The 20,758-nt window shown below is 37.5% G+C and overlaps 1 protein-coding gene across 47 annotated transcripts in view; it reads left to right on the plus strand.

The window, feature by feature from the left end:
* Nucleotides 1-488: 488 nt before the first annotated feature.
* Nucleotides 489-20,758, plus strand: part of LOC113051257 (receptor-type tyrosine-protein phosphatase delta-like) — a 295,253-nt gene continuing 274,983 nt past the window's right edge. For 20 of the 47 annotated variants that reach the window (XM_026214810.1, XM_026214830.1, XM_026214814.1 and 17 more), the window contains exons 1-2: nt 489-707; nt 805-833. The gene's annotated coding sequence lies outside the window, so the exon portion shown is untranslated. The remainder of the gene's footprint in view (nt 708-804; nt 834-20,758) is intronic. The other 27 variants (XM_026214832.1, XM_026214837.1, XM_026214835.1 and 24 more) reach the window with 4 other exon arrangements.

Here is a 20,758-nt window from a genome sequence, read left to right on the forward strand (position 1 = left end):
TTTTGTTAGTGTTCCTCCAGCGAACTTGAAGCATTCTACATATAAATAGGTATAAATGTAACTTTTTTATACTTAACGTTGAGCAGTAACATTAATGTAATGATTGCAAAATGATAAAAAAGTAATTGTTAATTTAACGTTCAAATTAGCTAGGAGTGAAAAAAAAAACAAAAAAAAAAAACACCTTTTTTATCAGAAGGTTTGTCAGTGTTCGTTCTTTTAGCTTGGAGGAGTTCTTAAATAAACAGAGCTGATATATATATATATATATATATATATTTTTTTTTTTTAACAGATGGATTAATCCGTCGATAAGAGGCATTTACTCGCAGCTGACGAGATGCTATTTAATATTATTATGATCCATACGACTCAGATGATCTGGAATGTGCGGCGCGTTTCTCCGGCCATCCGGCGGCGCGCGGCGGAACTGCAGGCGCGCGCGTCAGTCTCGCACACACACACACACACGCGCGCGCGCACACACACAGAGTCAGGTATCTCCTCTCCGCGTGCGCGTGTTTCTCTGTGATGCTCGCGGGCGTCGGACGCGCGGATGATCGCGGCTGATTGTCAGTGTGTGGAATAAGACGCTCTTCATCCTCATCCTCATCTTCATCCTCCTCATCACGGCTGTTTCTGGCTGGAGTGACAGAAAGACATAAAACCTTCCTCCGGGTCCTCAGCGCTCCTCTGAAGGCTTTTGGGTGAGTCTTCATCATGCTCTTGATCTTCTTCAGCATCTTCATCCTCCTCATCTTCCTCCTACTCTACTGATGATTGTGTTTCTCTCGTGTGTTTCAGTTTCTGCTTTGTGATCTTCAGCGTTTGGAGTAAGTACAGATACTTTCACTCTCTCTAAGTGTGTGTGTGATCGGGACATGTGTGCAGAAACTGTGTGTGTGTGTGTGTGTGTGTGTGTGATAGAGAGAGAGATGAGCTCAGACTCGTGAGTGTCGTTCTGTCAGGAGTGTGTAAATGTGTGTGTGAACCGGACATGTGTGCAGTAGGTGTGTGTGTGTGTGTGTGTTTCAGGTTTGTTGTTGTTGTGGGATTTCTGGGACTCTTATGAAGATGATAAAAATGTCAGAAAAGCTGTAGTGAGACACAAATCAGCCGCTGTGAGAGTGAGATGAGCACAAGCTTACATCTGTGATTCTGTGAGGAGTGTGTGTGTGTGTGTGTGTGTGTGTGTGTGTGTGTGTGTGTGTTCTGGGTCAGTGGTGCTGTTTCAGTTGGTCATGGGATTTCTGGGTCTCTGATGATGAGGATAATGATGATGATGGTGATGGAGAAAAATGTCTGATCAGGCAGAAAAGCTTTGGTGGGAGACCAACTCCAGTCCCTGGTCCAAGTGTGTGTGTGTGTGTGTGTGCGCGCGCTATAATTTGGGACAATTGAGATAAATCTGTCAGAAGCAGAGACATTCCCATATGGATGATCATCCCATTGTACATACAGTATTTATTTATTTATGTCAAATTCTAATGCATGACTTTTGTTTAGTTCCAGTTTGCAGCAGAAATTTTGCGATCTTTGTTCAAATGGCCAGAGGATTGCTGAAATGTGCTGATGTGCGTGTGTTTGTGCTCATCCTGAACTCTTGAGGTTTTTTTTTGCTGATCTCAGTCGAATCTCTCGCTGTTCTCGTCAGTGTCCCGTGTGCTCTGTGGTGTGAATTCATTATTTCTGTTCACATTAATGACTCTTAATTAAAGACATCTGCTGCTCCACTTTATTCTCTCGTCTCTGTCTGTCTGTACTGTAGTCGATCCGTTCTCTCCAGGGCTCTGGTGATGCTTTCTCTATCAGTAAAGCAGCGGCTTACAGAACGTGTGTGTGTGTGTGTGTGTGTGTGTGTGTGTGTGTGGAGGGGATAAGGCATGTTCTCCTCCTGGATAACGCCCACAGCTCTCTGCTCGGAGCACTGGGCTGTTTAAAGCTTGAAGCGGAAAGATAACAACTCAAATAGAAAATGTTTTTGGGGAGAGCTCATATGTTCATGCAAACGCTGAGAAGGCTGATGTTTCTTTGATTGAGTCTGAGATGTGCAGCGTTTGTGGAAGTCTCGGCTCGATCTCCTAACATCTCTTAAATGTGTTTAATAACACTGCGGTAAAATGCTCAATTTATTCTGACCATTAAAACGCCACAGTCTGAATATTTCACAGTGTGTGTGTGTTTTTCATTTTGTGAAGTTATGTCATTCTGTTTAGCAGCCTTTCCCCCTTTACACACACACACACACACACACACACACACACACACACACACGCACGCACGCACGCGCACACACACACACACACACGCACACACACACACACATAGTTTATATTAGGATGTAGTGTCAGGTGATTCGATCTGCTTGCTGTTTGACGTTTTCTGGAGATTCACTTCCATCATGAATATGTGTGTGTGTGTGTGTGTGTGTGTGTCTGTGTGTGTTTCTGTTTCTCTGTGGAGTGTAAATGAGCAGCTGATATGAAATATTTGAGTATCGGACACACTGGTGTGACATCTAAACTAAACGCCACCTAAAACTATTTTTAACACCATTTCCTTTTCTTTTAAAAAAAAAAAAAAGATCTATGTCTGATTATTGCATATAAAGAATACATAATTCATTGAAATTACATAATGAAAACTAAATTAAAAATGCTGAGATTATCTTTAGATTTTCATTTCAAAACCAAATATATATATATAAAAAATCTGTATGTCTTACACAAATGTTAGATTTATGAAAAATAATTATTGTGACATAACAAAATAACAGACAATGTTTTTTTTTTAAAAGTCATTAACATATTGTTAGTTTTTTGAAAGCATGATTGTTTTTATTTATTTATTTAAAATTGCATTTTCAGTTAAAAATAATAATAAGATAATAATTATAAAATAAATGTGTTATTAGAAAAAAAAAAAAGTATCTTGCATTGTGTTTGGAATTTAATGAAGTTCAAAATGTAATCATAAGCAGCAGTGATTCCTCCAGCGCTCCATCTCTATCCCGAGCTCCAGTCCCAGATTGTGTCCAGTTCTGTGTTCTGGGGGTTTGTTCAGAGCTTGAGCGAATCATGGGACTCAGCTCCTCCTTCAAGAACAGCAAGCTAAATCTGTCAGGACAGGATGAGCAGATGAACCTGTGAAACAAGCAATGGGTTTCTTGCTTCCGACGTCACCTGATTACGTCATGTTTGTCATCCCCAGCCCTGCTGGTCTATCTCTTAAATCATGAGCAGTATTATTAGTGCTGATTTTGAGTTCTTTTCTTCTCGTTAATGCTGTTTTGTCTTGTTGGTTTTCACTGTCAGCAGCCGAGCTGCATCTGCTGTTGCAGTATGAACGTACTGTTATTTGTCATGCTAATAAAGCACATTAAAACTGAAACGGAGGGGAGGGGCATGGAGGTGGACGGCAGGCTGGTCTCACTGTGTGATCCACCATCTGCTCTCCTCAACTCGACTTGCAGAGTCAAATAATGAGGAATGAGCGACAGAATAAAACAAGGATGAACAACAAGGAAATCAGAAAGTGTATGAGGACGGCAGGGGCAGATAGTCATGTTTCCGATCACCTGCTCCACCTTTTGAGACTAATTAAACCCAACTGCTAGATGTCTCTCTCTCTCTCTCTCTCTCTGTGTCTCTCTGACACGCTAACATCCTGTCCATATGTTCTCTACACCCCACACACGCTACCCAGCTGAGATGACTCCGCCCACTAGGTAAGATGACTCCGCCCATCCGATGACATAACTCCACACTGAGAGATGACTCAGACGCATTGGAGTGAGCTAATCTCAGCCAACTCTTACTCACTAGAGTGCAAGAACTAGAGCTCAATGGGTTGTGTGATTATTTGTCACAGTTTGACACTATGGACAAGTTTGAGGAAACACACATGATGATTAGGTGTCATCAGTACTCAGGGGGTTTGGGTGAAGACCAGATCATATGAGCGTTATTCATGAGTATCCTCTGGCAGCGGTGCCATCAGCAGTCCTCTTCTCACTTTGGAGGAATCAGACAGTATAAGGTATGAAGAGACATAGAGGGCTGCATTCAGGATAGACCCTGTATCCAGACAGATACAGATATTAGGCAGGAATGGGAGACATTGAGGATGGATCAACCCATGGCTCTTCATTTCAGCGAAAGAGTGTGAGAGACACTGCCAATGTCAATAAGTCTGGACACCTGTCTCCTCCACAGCCTTTAACTCTGGAGGGTCTAGGTCAGACCCATCTTGTTCATCGACTTGTTCATTCGATCTTTACCACACAGGTGCATTCCCAATATGAAACATGTCTGAAGTTGTAGCTATCAAATTGTAATCTTACAATATCCCAGTTTGGCTAGGGTAAAGTTAGCTAGTGTGCTGGTTGTCCAAGCTAATTTAGTCGAGCAGTGACTCAAGAGTACTGATATTCATCCCAGCAGCGTAACATTTCACTGGTTGTAGATCTCCACGTTGTTGGTGGTGTGAAGTGGAAGTGGAGTTGTTGTAGTCGGTGTGTTTGTGTTTCCTATGGCTCTATGATCACTTGGGCCCTGTCCCAAATGGGAAACTCCACATGTGTCCATTAAGTCCACAAGGCCATAGGGTGTCCTGTTTGTCATTTTGGCATTCAGACGGGTCATCAGGAGTGCCTCTATACACACTCGATGCTCACATGCTCATAGTTTGGCAACATCTCCTTGACAATCAAAGCTCTGAATAAGTGAAAGTGTGGGTTTCAAGGTCTTAGGGTTTCATTTGGGACAGACTTTCTATCAATTGTGATGGCTGAGCAGGAAACAGAAGACCTGAAGTAAATCTGAGTTATACAGAGCGCTTTGAGTGGAAAGGGGAACATCTGCGGGCTGTTGGTTGCTTAGCTACACAAAACTTGATGCTTTAGGGTCTCAGTATTTAAGTACTCTATATGAATTATTTGTCTATATTAAAAGCAAAACCAAATCTTACGATAGTGATGTTCCCATGCTCGCATTTTGCAGGAATCTAAAAACAATCTTCTGATAATCTTCTCAGAGCTTCATGCAGCAGCAGACAGAGAATGAGCTCAATTCTGAGGCACAGCCCCACTCTCTCAGACTGGTAAAACCTGCCAAGCATCTTGCGGCACACATGGAAGGACCTGAGCTGTCACTTGTGCTACTCCTCACCTGCTCAGACACACACTTCTGCAGTCTCTCAATCTGTGGTCTGTCTGACAGGCAGCGTATGATTCGTCAGATCATGGAGCCTCCATCTCTCTCTGCTGGAGTCAGAAAACAGTCCACACAGTTCTCTCACCATGTCCAGGTGACACATCTAGCAGCATTTAGATGACAGACAATCCGACTTGATTCCGGGCTCCAATAGGAGATTTAGGTGGGCTAGAAACGAGTCAGTCGTACTAGTCTTCAATCATTAGGGATTGAGGTGGACCCTATTTGGTGCTCAGGGACTCTCACCATACAGAGATTCACATTCAGCATGTCATCTGGTCCTAGTGGAGTCTTTTTATTTCCTTGTTTACCTGCTGTGCTGCAATTTTTAGTTTAGTTCCACCTCGGGTCGCAACTATTTAACTATTGAATACATGGTTTAGTGTTTGTACGGTCAAACATGTTAAATAACTTGTTCAGCTAGTTCACGTATGAAAGAACTAACTCATCCATTGGTTGGCTTTTCTTTATTCCTTGCCCTCTACTCTTCTCCTGCAGCCCTTGATGTTTTACCTTACAGCTAACTTACCTTTGCACTTAAGCGTCTCCCAATTCCCCCTCCTGAAGTTTCTCTGCTTATTCAGCAGTCTTCAATTTGCTGGCAGTGAAAGTGTTGTATATACTCTCAGAATAAATGTGCCAAAAATTTACCTCTATTGGTACAACACCTTGTCAAAGGGGCCGTACCCTCAAATAGACACCTATGCACAGTACTTAATTTACACCTACAGTTTCATAATAGAACTATAAGGGTATATATGAATACTCTTAAAAATAATATTAATATTTAGCTTTTAGGGGTAGGCAAGATAGAAAGTTATCCCTTCAATGATACTGGAAACTGTTGTTCCCCGGAAGGTATAATTGTTGCATGGTGCAGAAACTGACCACTCATTAAGTTCATCATGGTCACAAGGATGCTGAGTGTATGTAAATACTCTGACTGAAGCAAGAGACGATACAGTATAGAATATAGCTGCAAGCAGTGATGACGGGTCCAAGCCTCCAGTGCAGAGAACATGCATTTACAGAAACCCTATGGCAGTCTGGTTTTAATGGATACACTGTATTATTACACATATATAACCTAGGGATGGCACGGTTTGCTGAAAAAAACAGAACACGGTTTGACACGCGCTGGGACTGCGTTCCTAAATCTGACAATCATCTGTAATATGGTTTGCTATAAATCGCACGTAAAACAAACTGGGTTTAGGTAATATATGTTTCTGTTGATGGATGCGCATTCTGGCTTCCCAGACATTACAACAATAGTGATGAGAGAAACAAAAAATATTGGACAAACCATTCACTTTTGTTCAACATGAATGTCTTATGCTGGATTATGAGCAGTCATTTATTCTGTCATCATCCAGGTGCTGATAGCGCATGCGCACAGATGAGACCTGAACAGCACACGTTGATATCTGTGTTTAAACTAAACTAATTTAAACATTTAAGAGCCAAAGGACATGAGCTCGTACGCACAGTGAGAAAATTTGTGAGTGCGCTTATCCGAAGCGCACAAACAATTGCCTCAGAACGCACGCAAATATTAAGCTCTCTCTGAAGTATAGTGTTTAAATGGACAAATTAAGACAAAAAATATGCCGAAAATGCCCGTCTTGGTAAGTATCCTACAGCAGACAAGCTAAAGAAGCTTTTGTTACTTTAATATAGAACAATCTTTAATTTATACAGTCCAATAAGCAGTGCTGTTTTACATTTGATTACTTTATTCAATTTCTGTGCCTAAAAACTAATGCTTGACCTCCCTAAACAAAAAACTGAAAATCACTGTTTATTTTTTTTATTTTTACTCTGTTGGATTTATTTGTGCTGTTGGTCTTTCTTATTTTAGAAAGTATAGTTTTTCCGTAAACATAGCACATACCGAACTGTACCGAAACCGTGACTCTAAAACTGTGAAACAAACCGAACCTTGAAAAAATTGAAACGTGCCACCCCTAATATAAACACATGCATATATGCACTCATGCACGCACACACACACACACACACACACACACACAGAATGATAAAACTTTAGTAACACGTTACAATACAGCTTAATTTGTTAAAATTAACTATATTATATGTCATGAACACTTATTATATACCATTTATTAATTTTAGTTAATGTTAAGTTAAACAATTATACATTATTAACATTTAAAGTATCTGTAGTTAATGCACTTTGAAATAACTTGAACATTTTTATTAACTTAAATTAAAAATATTAATGAATTCTGTAAAAAAAAATCAAGTTTGGCATATTGCCATGGCAACAGTATTTAAGCTACCAAGAATCCCTTCACAGTAGTAGACTTTATCTGGACCTGATGGTTAGAAAGAAAAAAAAAAAGAAAAAAAAAAAAAAACTTGAATGTTGTTCAGTTTTTTTGCTAATTCTTGCAGAAAAGTCATACATTTACTCTGTTATTTATATAAAATTATCTCTACCGTGTCTTGATATTATTCTGATGAAGTAAATCATGTAAAGATAAGAGTCTGATTTCAAAGCATTTTGAATATGACACACTTTTTGCTGCCAGTTGTTGGTGTTATGACTTTGATTCCCATTAGTCACATCTGTGCGATTGGCCTTATACAACATACAAACTGCTGAAGTTTCATCAAAATCAGACACTGTATGTGCAGGTTATAATTACCCACTCCCTGTTTCCCTTTGTTGCAATAGATTTGTCGCCATGGCCAAAATATTGGAGATATCAAAAATCCCTTGGCAATTTAGCATCTCCAATATTTTGAGAATACGTTGACGAGTCTGGTGGCGATTGGATGAAAAACCAAGGAGGAGTATCACAAAATCCACAGGATGCACCTTTAGACACTGTATCAATGCTGAAGCAGAAGTACACCCTCCATATACTGTAGGCCTGGGCGAAAAATCGATTAAATGAATTAATTCAAATTTTTTGTTACAGGCGATTTAAAAAATAAGTAAATCGAGTTTTTGTGTAATGGCGTATTTTTGGCACATGGCAGTATGGCAAGCGACAACAACAACATCATAGCACACACGAAACAGCAAGCGACAACATGGCTACCGGTGAGAGTTGGAAGTTTATTCTCAAGAAAGGAATAAAATCATCTGTTGTTTGGAACTGGTATGGGTTTGCTGCCACAGACATGGAGCAAGAGACCCCACGCTGCCTAAAGCTCATCGCAGTCAAAAGTAGCAGCACCAGAGATGTATAAAGTACTAGAGAACCATACTTGAGTAAAAGTACAAGTGCTCTATCAAAAAAGTGACTTGAGTAGAAGTAGAAGTATTCAACATTTTTTGTACTTAAGTATTGCAAGTAGTCTATTTTAAAATTTACTACTCAAGTACTGAAAGTAAAAGTGGAAGTATTGTGTTATGTAGCTATTAAAGAAAGTAGTCAAAAGTTTGAACCTATTGTTTTTACTATTTCAAATGATTAACCTAAAGGACAATCACAATTCATTTGACTGTAACTTCTTGTAAACAAAAAACGGTTACTAGGGTTAGTTAGCCCAATTTGCAAAATGATGTCATTAATAACTTACCCTCATGTTGTTTCAAACCCGTAAGACATCAGAGGGTCATTTAGAATTTTTTGAAGCATCGAAAATACATTTTGGTCCAAAAATAGCAAAAACTAGACTTTATTCAGCATTGTCTTCTCTTCCGTGTCTGTTGTAAGACAGTTTAAAACAAAGCAGTTTGTGATATCTGGTTCGCGAACGAATCATTCGATGTAACCAGATCTTTTTTAAACAGTCCACCAAATCGAACTGAATCGTTTTAAAAAGTTCGCGTCTCCAATACGCATTAATCCACAGATGAATTAAGCTGTTAACTTGTTTAATGTGTCTGACACTCCCTCTGAGTTCAAACAAACCAATATCCCGGAGTAATTAATTGACTCAAACAGTACACTGACTGAACTGCTGTGAAGAGAGAACTGAAGATGAACACCGAGCCGAGCCAGATAATGACTCGTTCACGAGTCAAGAACCGTTTCTGTCCGATTTGTGAACCGAGGAGCTGATGATACTGCGCATGTGTGATTTAGCGTGAAGCAAACCGACACACAGAGCGTCTGAACCGAACTGATTCTTTTGGTGATTGATTCTGAACTGATTCTGTGTTAATGTTATGAGCCCATGTGAAGTCAACGCCAATGACGCCATTGCATCGAGCGCAAAAGAATCGGTGAACTGTTTTCTTCAACTGGTTTATTGAATCGAACTGTCAGAAAGAACTAACGTTACTGGTCATCCGAGAACCGATGCAACCGGTTCTTGACTCGTGAACGAGTCATTATCTGGCTCGGCTCGGTGTTCATCTCTCTCTTCACAGCAGTTCAGTCAGCACGCGCAGTCTCGCTTGATTCGCTCAATGATGTGCCAGCTTCATCAAACCTGCCATCTACAGTTCTGGCAGTGGTTTGTAATGGAATGATTCGTAACATTATTATAATTGTAACGAGTAACGATGCAGCACATAAAAAAAATATCGGAGTAAAAGTATTAAACTCAGCGAAAATATGTACCGAAGTAAAAGTGGAAGTAGGAGAAAAAAATAATACTCTAGTAAAGTACAGATACCGCCTTTTAGTACTTAAGTACAGTAGTGAAGTAGTTCTACTTCGTTACTATACATCTCTGAGCAGCACCAGCCGAATATGAAAATGGGGGTTACATTTGTCTTGCTATTGATTAAGGGGTGCTCCGATCACGATCGGCTGATCGTTAAAGCGCATCTCGTCAGTAAAGCCGGTTCTCTAATCAGCGGTAAATTCCCTCAGGTGCGTGATTTCACATCGAGCAACTGTTACTACAAGGAGCCATAACTGAGAAGATGCACAAATCCACTTCATTTTCAGCGTTTGTTTGCGCATCTTCTCAGTTACCAAATGGCTCTGTGTAGTAACAGCTGCGCGATGTGAAATCACGCACCTGATGGAATTTACCGCTGATTAGAGAACCGGCTTTACTGACGAGATGCGCATTAACGATCGGCCGATCGTGATCGGAGCAGCCCTACTTTTGATTAAATAAAAGCTAAATTTGCTTTAAGTTGTCTGCTGTTTGTACTTATTGCTTTCCTTAAGTAGGGGGGAAAATCGGAAAAAAATCGGAAATCGAATAAAAAAAAAATAAAATTGGAGATTTTATTTTTAGGCCATATCGCCCAGCCCTAATATACTGTTTCCATAAAGTCATACAATTTTCAACTTTCAGATTTCTTTGTAGATATGAACAGAATTTGTCTTTGAATATATCCTGTTTTTTTATAATTTCTGTGGTTAATTTGTGCTTCTGCACACCGCTTTCCTCACAGTCCCACAACTGAGACTTCTAGACTTGACAGATTTCCTCTGTGATTTCTGTTGATTATTTGTGTCTTTTGCTCACCAGGAGACAAAGAACAAAGGAGTGAAAATACAATAAACTAAGAATATAACAAAAGGACTGTAAGACATGCAGAATTAATCAGCATGGAGAATTACATCCTGATGGTAATAATAACAACCTTCTTAGACATGTGCTGGCATTTGGTAATGCAATATATAACGGTAATGAATATGCACAATATTGTTATTGTGGGCACTTCTAAATACTGTGAATACATATATGTTACAAATTATTCAGAATTTGGTATGCATTTTAAGAAAACTTTTCCCATCAACTGGTCAAACTGCACAACACCGCTGTATCCTGCTTAAAAGACTCGCGTGCCACTCTGATGTAAACAAGCACGCATGAGAAGCACATAGGGGAACACGTGAGAGACACACATTCACTCTCTGACAGCAGATGGTGCTAAACTGCAGAAGATGCTGCCCTTACTCTGGAAGCCCCATAAATAAATCCGCTGCTCTAGTTTCTAAAACATATTTAAACAATTTTAAATAGCAATTCTGATTTGTGTATTTGCTATGTTGTTCATCACAGTGCCAAATACTTAAAGGGTTAGTTCACCCAAAAAGGAAAATAATGTCATTAATAACTTACCCTCATGTCGTTCTACACCCGTAAGATCTCCGTTCATCAAGATATTTTAGATTTAGTCCGAGAGCTCTCAGTCCCTCCATCGAAGCTGTGTGTACGGTATACTGTCCATGTCCAAAAAGGTAAGAAAAACATCATCAAAGTAGTCCATGTGACATCAGAGGGTAAGGTAGAATATTTTGAAACATCGAAAATACATTTTGGTCCAAAAATAACAAAAACGACGATTTTATTCAGCATTGTCTTCTCTTCCGGGTCTGTTGTGAGTGCGTTCACTGCAGTTTAGTGATATCCGGTTCATGAACGAATCATTCGATGTAACCGGATGTTCTTGAACCAGTTTAAACTGTTCGCGTCTCCAATACGCATTAATCCACAAATGACTTAATATGTTAACTTTTTAAATTTGGCTGACACACTCCCTCTGATTTCAAACAAACCAATATCCCGGAGTAATTCATTACGTTGTGTGCATGAAATCGAGGGAACGAATTATTAAATCGTGCGCACAATTTTTAAATTGAGCTAACACAATAGTAAATCGAAGGAACGCTATATAGTAATCATGTGCACGTTTTAGTACATTGAGTGAATGATTTAGTAAATCGTGCACACGATTTAGCCTTATATTTTTTCCTGCGTGTCATGTGAGGGGCTCTGTAACTTTTTTTTTTTTTAATCTGGACTACAACATGCCCTAGATATTATTTGAAAGTGTTTTGATTCTTTATTGTTCGTTCACACTTTACATTAGGGCTTCATTAGTTAACATTAGTTAATTCAGGGTTTCACTCTCCGTCAAGCGATCTGTGATGTTTTTCAGTTCAACTCTAGTGTGAAGGTGCACGATTCGCCGTCGCTTTCTCTCAGAGAGAGAGAGAGAGAGAGAGAGAGAGAGAGAGAGAGAGAATTGACACGCTATATGTAAATGATATACTTTGTAGCATTTTTCTGTCAAAATAACAGCGGGCCTTTGGAATATCTGGTTTGGTAATCAGTCTGGCAAGTAAACAAAAACTATAAAAGATAAATAAATACATAATAATAATAAATCTGAGATTTAAGACCAGTGACAATTGGGATCTGTAGCACCTGCACCAATTTTGATATCATCAATGTCAGATTATTTTTGTGTGTGTGTGTGTGTGTGTGTATTTGTGTGTTCTCTCATCCTGAAGTCAAGATAACACTGAATCTTTGAGTCATATGCTTTCGACAAATAAGAGTGTATTTTTCTCAGCTTTATTTAACATATGTTAACACATTTAAAACCGTTCCACACAGTTTTGCAGATTTGCCTCCAAAACCAGATCAGCAGTAGTAGACTCTATCTGGACAATTGACCTTTGGCCAGAACGTCATTGAATTGTGGGGTATTTTAAGTGCAAAATACACACACATTGGTTTCTTGTTTTGTTTTTTGTTTTGTTTTTGCAGGAAAGTCAAACATTTACATTTACTTAGTTAGAACTGAGAGCAGATCTCTTAAAGACTAGACTCAAGCACTCGCTATAAACAGAGATAAAAACATCCGCTGTAAAATCTCTGTTGTACGCTGGAGAACTCTTCACCCCAGAGGAGCACAGAATGCAGATTCCTGAAAATACATGCTTCCGTTCGCACGATCCTCCTCTCTCAGCAGAAACGCTGTTTTATTTAGCAGTTCATTATTCAGAGATTCAGCTGAAACACACACACACACACACACACACACACAGGTTCAGCATTATGTTGTCTTTATCTCAATGCTCTCGAGGCATCATTAACCTGCGTTCAGACTTTAACAGGTGATGAACACTGAGGTCAAGGGCTGAGCGAATTAATGACTGCACTTTCATGTCTGATGTGACCTTTGACCCCGAAGGACACACTTTTCCCCTAGACATCCAGCATACGTTATTAGATCAGCCAATGATTGCAGAATGTAATTAAGATTGTTTCACAGATTTAGCTGTCCTTGTGAAAAAGAAGTACACTTTAGCATACTTTAAAATGAATACTTATTATATAGTTTACTTTAAAGAATACACCTCAGTGTGAATTGATTGTGATGTTTTCAGACATGTATATGAATGTTATTTGCAATTAAATGAAGATGTATTATAGTGTAAATGTGTGTGAAATTCAATGAGCTGAACTCTAGAGTAGAGGATTTTTCAGTCCTGCTCATAACAGAAATATATGTTCTACTGTCCCACATAAAAGGAGCCTATATAGATTTTTCTCTGTACATCCATGAAATTTACATGAAAACATCCCATAATTTCCACAACATCCTAGCAAAAATGTTCCTGCTAAAATGTCTGTTATGAAAACCTCAATATTCACAAACCTCTGTCTAGCTCAACATGCACGTCTGTGCTGGCACTTGTCTTAAAAAGAAGCAGTTTTTTTCATCAAGTGACGCTTTGACGGAAAATCATGCATAGTTTTTTTTGTTTGTTTTGTTTGTTTTTTTGCATAGCTTATCCAAGTCTTTTTATTTAAAGCTGGAGTCCGCTGGAGTCGATGCATGTGTGTGGTTTATACCAGCACGTTTCTGAACCGTCCCAGAAGCTGCTCTCCAAGGCTTTTATGCAGTGATCTGTGATGCAACATCAAAGACTGTCTATTTGACCATTTATTATTTGAATTTCATGAAAAAAAAAAAAAAAAAAAAAAAAAAAAACGTATTCATTTGGCACACATTTGTACCGAACTGAAAAAGCCTTACCAAAACGGTTCGGTATGAATATGTGTACCTTTACACACCTTAGATGAGCACAGTTAAAACTACACATAAAGCACCTAAATACCTTGGTAAAAATATCATTATATGGGTTTTCAGTAGCCTATTGTATGAAAACCTTAGTCTAAAAATATTCAATATAAATGGACACATGTAATAGCTTAATCAGTAATGCATACTATAATTATATACCATTACTCCTGTAATAAAATTCAATGTGAATATCCGACATTTCGAAATAAAATATTTCACTAGACTTTTCACTGTGATTTTTCTAGAATCTAGAGTAGCTTTTGCTGCTGAATTATCTACTAACCTAGTTTATAATAGTATTTTTGTCATAGATTATGATTATATATTTTTTCATTTGTTATTTTTCATTAATATTAAGTTGTTTATATGTAGTAGTGGATCGGTATCGGTATCGGCAGATACTCAGAGTTTTCATTATCGGATCAGTTCTGAAAACATGGTGTCGTTGCATCCCTAGTTGTTATGTTGATTGTACTGACAAGCATTTATGATAAGCTAAAATATTATTTATTGGCATTTATAGCATAACTTCATGTATTTCAATAAATGTGTATATTTAGTGCAATTTAATGCATTTGAAATATATACATTTTTAAAATGTAAAGTTGAATAAAATTATAATCAAGTGCTTGACACGTGCTTTAGTATGTTAGTCAACACATACTTTTAGTGTACTCTAAGTACACATTTACTTTAAGTAAATCTTTTTAAAAGTAAAAAGTAATTTTTAAAAGTATACTTAGTGTATTTAGAAACTTAGTGATGAAAGTGTCTCTCTCTAAGTCACTTAAGTGACCTTTTATTTCATTCATATTATCTGCAAGTACACTTTTTAGAAAACATTTAAGATTTGAAGTACACTTCACTTTCAATACAGTTAAGTGCACATCTTTTTCAAAGATCACCAAAATCAAGTTTTACTTCAAAATCACTTCAGATATTTTTACAGTATTTGTTGTCATGAGGCACACACACGTTGTCAAATGCAGTCACTTGTTCTCTTTCTCAAGTCCTCGTTCTATCAGAATGATGGAAGGTCGGCCAATCAGAGACAAGCTTTTTTTTTTGAGTGTGATGGTCAGTGATGACTGAGAGTTCGGCAGTCATGAGTTCAGTGCAGATCAGAATTAACTTGAGTTATTAGAGTAACACACACATGTGACAGAGCTAATCTGTGTCCCGCTGCCATGAGATGTGTGTGTGTGTGTGTGTGTGTGTGTGTGTGTGTGTGTGTGTGTGTGTCACGCTGGGAAGTTTGACTCTTCTGTATGGTGTTGAAGGCAGTCATTCATCATCACTCAGATGAACACACACTGTCTGGCTCTGGATGGAGGACAGATCGGCGTGTGTTACAGAGTGAATAAATCATAACTGTTTGCTCTGTGTCGCTCAGAAACTCTCAGAACAAACGTGTTCATCACATGTTTCTTTCAGAGACTCGTCCAGAAGAACTCACGATTCAGCTTAACTGCACTGTTCCTTTAGTGTACTTCAAATATTAAAAGTATATCAAAAAATGAAAGCAATATAATATGAATAAAAAAAAATGCCACTTAAATGGCTTAAAGAGCAATACTTAAATGACTGTTTCTGAACAAGTACACTTTTAAAAAGTTACCTTTGTAATAATGAAAAAAAAAAATTACATTACATTACATTTACATTTATTCATTTAGCTGACGCTTTTATCCCAAGCGACTTACAATTGCTATATATGTCAGAGGTTGCATGCCTCTGGAGCAACTAGGGGTTAAGTGTCTTGCTCAGGGATACATTGGTGTCTCACAGTGGATTTGAACCCGGGTCTTTCACACCAAAGGCACGTGTCTTATCCACTGCGCCAACACCAACAAAAAATAGTTTTAATATTTGATTGTGCTTTAAAGAAGTAAACATATTTTGATCTTGTTTTGGATGTAAAATGTATCATATCTATCATATCTTATCAGATCATATATTTTCATTTAATTGCCATTAACGTGCATTTACAGTTAATGTCAGAAAACATCACATTCAGTTCAGACTTTTAAATATGTTTTTTCACATGAGTAAATTTTATATCATTACATTTCAATAATCTGTTTTCATGCTCTAAAGAAGGACAACTTTAATGTGATTAATGTTCTTTGATGAGGAATTTAATCTATAATTTAGTTCTGTTTAACATCCCAAACATTACATTCAGTTTACACTTCAGTATATTGTTTTATAGTTTATTATTTCCGCAATAAGTAGATTTGAAATCATGTTTTAACTAAGTACACTTATTCTGATATGTTTAATATTTGCATGTGAAATTTAAACAATTAATTGCAATTAAAATGCTATTCAAGTGTTTAAAAACAATATATTAAAAGTATATTTTATATCATTTCTGTTAGAAGTACTTTTTTGAAAGTATGCTTAAGTGCACTTATTTTTTGTAAGTGTTTCCTCACCATCATCACTTTCTTTCCTTTCTGAAAAAAAAATCAATAAATAAAAAAAAAATCAATGCAATGATCGAGACAAAAAGAGGACGCCATACTCCTGCTCTGAATTAGATTGAACAGACTGAAATGAAAAGATTGTTCACTGAAGCTCTGAAACGTCTCGTGTTAGCATGTCACGCTTAACACTTCTGTCTGAGTTGTGACATGTTCTTCCGACTGAGGGACGAGATGAGCTGATTTTCTGTGGTAATCAGCAGCAGGAACCTGAACGTTCCTCTAAACTGCGGTGATCTGTTTGAGACGATCGTGCTGCAAACGTTTCTGTTTCTGCTCTCTCTCCTGAGACTGAGCCATTTTATCATCAGATCTGAGGAGTCACAGAGAAACACGTGAAGCTGGTCTCAGATCAGCATCTGACTGCTGCAGAGTTCACATCTCAATCTTTAAACACGTTATCAGCAACCAATGGACGGATTTCCAATTTTATAAAATCAGTGTTGGATCATTTATAGAAGAACTGACCCTAACAAGTGTCTTTCCCCTATAAACCTGCTTGTTCTTTATATTGATGAATATAACCGACCTGAAAGCTTGATAAAGATTTATCAGCAAATACACGTTTGTTAGTCGATTACATGTCTCTGATCTCATATTTAGGATAATCTTTTATTTGTGTGCTTTTGCATTTTTCATTTCTTTCTTTCTTTCTTTCTTTCTTCTAAATTTAAATATATTTTTTATTTTTATTTAAGTAAATTTTAGTCATTTTAGTTTTTTTTTTTATTATTATTCCTTATATAAGGAACTCCCGCACACTATCTTAACTTGCAAATTAAAATTTTAATCACACCAACGTTTCGGTCACACGACCTTCATCAGGAGTGAATTATTCCTTAAAAAAAAAAAAAAATTATATATATATATATATATATATATATATATATATATATATATATATATATAAATATATATATATATATATATATATATATATAGGTTTGGTTTTAGTAATCGTTAATAACACTGGTTTGACAAGCCCTTGCAATAAGCTCTTTTACAAGAATGCAGAGATAAAACTGTCCGAGTATTGTTAAAAATGTTCAAATTATAAGATGAATGATTTATTTCATTGAGTAGTTTAAAGCAATATTCTATATTTGAAAAGATTTACTGAGCATCTGCAGTGAGACTCACAAAGATTGATGCAACAGAACAATAAGGTGATTAAAATCTGCTGATTACATTTAGTCATTTTGCAGACACTTACATCCAAAGTGACTTACAATTAGGGGATACATAAAGCAATTCTTCTTAAAGAGGCAAACAGACACAGGAAGTGATGAAGTCAGGTAGCGTTGGAGGAGATGAGTTTTCAGTAGTCAGAGATTCATCGTTCTGGAGAGGGGTGGGAAGATCATTCACCAGCCAGGAATAGTGAACGAGAAGGTTCTGGAAAGTGATTTTGAGCCTCTCTGTGATGGTACCACGAGGCGTCGCTCACTAGCAGATCTCAGACTTCTGGAGGGGTTGAAGATAACCATATCAAATTGAAATATTTAAGATCCAAAATGAGATTTAATGCTAAGTCTGTAATTATAAACAAAAGAAGGTATGAATTTTCTCTAGAGGACGTATAAGGTATGGCTCCATTGACCCCTGATGATATTAATAAGACACTAATCTGAGAAAAGACAAACTGAATTATCTCAATCCATTTACACACTTTGCACATTTACATTCATTTCATTAAGGGGAATAAAACTATACATGAGAGGGAAAGAGAGAGTCCTGATAGATGCTCAAACTGAAAGAATAGACTGCAGAATTAATGATTTAAATGGACCATAATTAAAGAAATACCCATAAAACAGATGTGTTTGTCTTTCAAACACTCTGATGAGTCGTTAAAACTCCTCAGTAAACGCATGCTTTATTAATCAATTCAGAAAGAGACACACAGAGAGAGGCAGATCTCTTGTACTGCTGTCTGGCATCAATAATTTGTGTACGAGACGCTTGAACTTACCAGCACCTCTGACGCTCCGGCGGCTCTCTGCTCTGAATGCTAACACCGCGGCGCACCGGGGATGGTTTGTGAAGATGGTTACACCTGAACCCTGAACTCTTCTGGATACGAGCTGCATTGATCTGTGATTGGCACCTGAAGACTCAAGCCTCCTGCTGGATTATTCTGGAACAGCATCTCGAGAGCGTTATTCATGCAGATGAGATCTGCCGATCGATAGCAGCTCACAGCGTCTCCATCAATCACACACACTTCATCTGTTATGGGGCCGGGATCTGAAGAGGAGACCCTGATGTGGGTTAGACAGCCAGCCGTGAACAACACTAGAGACTCTGAACGGCCTGTGAGGAACATTCTGCGTGTTTCTGACTGTGCCGTTCTTCAGGAATTATTGCTAGTGAGAAATGAAAAACACTGCAGCATACTTTTTAGACAAGTGCTTATTATGGAAATAATACAAATCATTTTAAAAGAATATACTTAAAGGGGTCATATGATGCTTTTTTGAAGATCATTATTTTGTGTATTTGTTGTAACAGAATATGTTGGCATGCTTTAATGTTAATATATATTACACAGTCATGAAAGTGTCCTTTTATTTCATTAATGTCACATTTTATGCAAGTAATTTTTATTCTTTTAAAATTTGAAGTACACTACAAGTGCACATTCAACACATTCAAGCACACTTGTTTTTCTCAAGGTTTCTTCTGCCTCTGAAATGACTTCATCTTCTCTCTGATGTCAGTTTCTGCTGTTTTTGGTTGGGTCAGACCTATAGAATAGAAAGAGCTGTCTGTACTATGCTTTTTCTTGTTAAATATACTTCAAAATCTGTCTTATTAGGACAGAAGTGGAGTGACTCCACATTAAACTGCAGTGTAAATGCATGTGTGTGTGTGTGTGTGTGATGTCAGAGTTTGCTCTTCAGCCGATGTTCCTCACATGTTTCATGATCATGACTGCACTGGAGTGACATTCACTAGATATACAGCTGAAATCAAATACATATTAAAGTCATCAATGTACTCCACCAGAAGAAAGAAACTCTTTCAGATATGTTTCTTGTTTTAAGCATAAACTTAATTAATTGAGGCTTAGTGAGGTTTAAACTTAATACAATTGCTAATTGTCAATGGAATAAAAATTAAATGAATTCTTTGAACACGTCTTATTATTTTACACAATTTACCCTAACAATTAAATGTTTGTTTTAAGACATAAAGCATAAATAAGGCATACATATTTTGCTCGAAAACATTAACTACTGATTAAGAAAAAACATGTTAACAGATTGACCTCAGATTATTGTTTTCTAAAAAATTAAAATAAAATAATCAGACATGTATTTAAAATGTGTTTTCATACACCTTTCTGAAAGCATTAGATGCACCAGCCGTTCAACATTTAATCGATCTGTTCCAAACCTTGAAAGTGATTCCAAGTAACATACCATTCCTTAGATGTAACATAACTTATGTGTTCTTTACTGAATCATAGATCATATGAATATTGAACAGAGGTTTCCCGTGTGAGTCTGTTTAGATGTGATCAGGTTTCTCTCAGCTGGTTTTGACTGAAGCGGTTCTGAGTTCGATGAAGAGGTCAGGAGGAGTTTCACAAGCACTTAAAACACTTTAGAAGACATTTCACCCCTTTAGACTCGTTTAAGATCTTCAGACTGCTTTGATAAGCATTCCTGAGTCAGAGTGTGTGTGTGTGTGTGTGTGTGTGTGTGTGTGTGTGTGTGTGTGTCTGGAGAGATTTGGAGTCTTTGTGTTTGACCTCTCGTCTGACTGATCTGACATTATTCTTTACACACACACACACACACACACACTTGACTAAGTGAATACAAGCAAACAGAGGACATGAAAATATAATGTAATAATGTGTGAAACTGGCAGATAAATCTAGTAAATGATGTTTAATTGCTTCTGATTTTGGTTCGTTCTGTATTGTATGTATTTAGCTGCTCTGTGGGTGATTTAGTTTCGATATCTTAGTGTGTGATTTTCAGATTTCAGAATATTTCAGCAATATTAAACATGATTTCAGGAAGCATTCTCTCTTGTTCTGTAATGGTGGGAAATCTCACACATCCTGCTAAAGTGAAAATTAAAAAGTATTTTTAACACCTTGTTTCCAGGCTTTATCCTGTAAATTAACGGATTCTCTCACTCTCATTATCTTTCCAGTGCTTGAGAGAGATTCATTAACCTCACGCTTTAATTAGGAAGCTTTAAAATCTAAGCAATGGTACAGAGAGAGAGAGAGAGAGAGAGAGAGAGAGAGAGAGAGAGAGAGAGAGAGTTAGATA

Source organism: Carassius auratus, chromosome 32, assembly GCF_003368295.1.
Source record: "Carassius auratus strain Wakin chromosome 32, ASM336829v1, whole genome shotgun sequence".
Lineage (NCBI taxonomy): Eukaryota > Metazoa > Chordata > Actinopteri > Cypriniformes > Cyprinidae > Carassius > Carassius auratus.